At 43.2% G+C, this 1536-nt stretch overlaps 1 non-coding gene across 1 annotated transcript; it reads right to left on the bottom strand.

The window, feature by feature from the left end:
• Nucleotides 1-276: 276 nt before the first annotated feature.
• On the bottom strand, nucleotides 277-379 carry LOC118889385. The gene has a single exon (XR_005018519.1). It is a non-coding gene; the product is annotated as a U6 spliceosomal RNA (small nuclear RNA).
• Nucleotides 380-1536: the final 1157 nt, after the last annotated feature.

The following is a 1536-nucleotide window of genomic DNA, read 5'->3' as shown; positions in this document are numbered from 1 at the left end:
TGGTAAAAATAATCAACCATCACATAGATTTGTACAAGAGCCCGAAGAAGTAAATACATTTATTGTTTCATGAACTCCTGCGACTCTTCTGACTTTGGTACCATTGTCTGCACAAGTTTTTCTGTATCTGATCATTGTCCTGCATTTTCTTTCTTTCTTTCTTGTTCCTCTAGCAGATGAGTCTAAATTCTTGTTTGCTTTTGCTTATGGAAAAAGTCTAATATTTATAGCAAGGGACTCCTCGAGAGTTTCACACTCTCTTCTTCTTCTTATTTTTTACATATGGAATGCTTCACGAATTTGCATGTCATCCTTGCACTGGGGCCATGCTAATCTTCTCTGTGTCGTTCCAATTTTAGTATATCTGCTGCCAAAGCAAGCTCCACACTCTCTTATTATTGCCTCTAGGCATTTATGGGAAAACTTAGAGAGATGTGTCCACCAGAGAGCTCTAAGGTTATTCAGGATACAGATGACTTGCTGGCCAACAGGCAGCGCAAGATTGTGATCAGAAGGCAAACACATGTGGCGACCGCTACGCGCAGCCTGCACTTCCGCCTGGAGGTACTTTCCAGAATACGGTGCAGGAGGAGGGGGCTCCTGAGCAGAACCAGTGGTCTCAGTTATTAGAGCTCACAAGCCAATAGCAGAGAAAAAACAGAATACCAGAAATATTTGATTAATCAAAAGAAATCAGGAATAGAGGAGAAAAGGAACAAAGAACAGATGGGACAAATAGAAAATAAATAGCAAGATGATAGACTTAAACCTAACCATCACATGTAAATGGATTAAACAGACCAATTAAAAGGCAGAGATTATGAGAGTGGTTAAAAAAATAAGACTGAGGGACTTCCCTGGTGGCGCAGTTAAGAATCTGCCTGCTTTGGGGTTTTCTTACAATTTCTCCCTGAATAAGCACATAAGCCTCACCAGACGAATTGCAGTCTTGCTAAACTCAGGTCGAGTATTTAGAGCATCTGTTGTCAGTTGCCGGCCATAGAGTGTTAGAGTCTAGGAGTCGGCCCATTTCGCAGATAAAACAGCTTACTCCGACTGAAAATAATTAGCCAGTTTGGGGACTAGTGCAGTATAATCCACAGTGGATTCACTCCAGCTTTTGCATAGCAGACCAAACCTCAGATGGAGCAACTGCATGGACATTCTCCCGGTCTCTGCTTTGTGTCTGGAACCTGAAGAGGCTTTTGAACAACTGAAATTGGCTTCCAGTCTCTCCCCCAGCTTTGGGGGTTCCAAACTGTGAAAACCCCAACCTGATTCATCCGATATCCCTATTCATATCGCACATTTGATGACGTTTACTCATGGGTCATGTACTTGGGATGAAAGTGGCCCACTTAAATCTAAAATATGACACAAATGAACTCATCCATGGACTTCCCTGGCGGTCCAGTGGTTAAGATTCCGCGCTGCCACTGCAGGGGGCACGAGTTCGATCCCTGGTCGGGGAACTAAAATCCCGCATGCTGCGAGGTGCAGCCAAAAAAAAAAAGAACTTATCTACGAAACAGAAAC

This window comes from Balaenoptera musculus, chromosome X, assembly GCF_009873245.2.
Source record: "Balaenoptera musculus isolate JJ_BM4_2016_0621 chromosome X, mBalMus1.pri.v3, whole genome shotgun sequence".
NCBI classification, from domain to species: Eukaryota; Metazoa; Chordata; class Mammalia; order Artiodactyla; family Balaenopteridae; genus Balaenoptera; species Balaenoptera musculus.
Note: the sequence above shows the minus strand (reverse complement) of the source record. Positions and strands in the feature narration are given on the sequence as shown.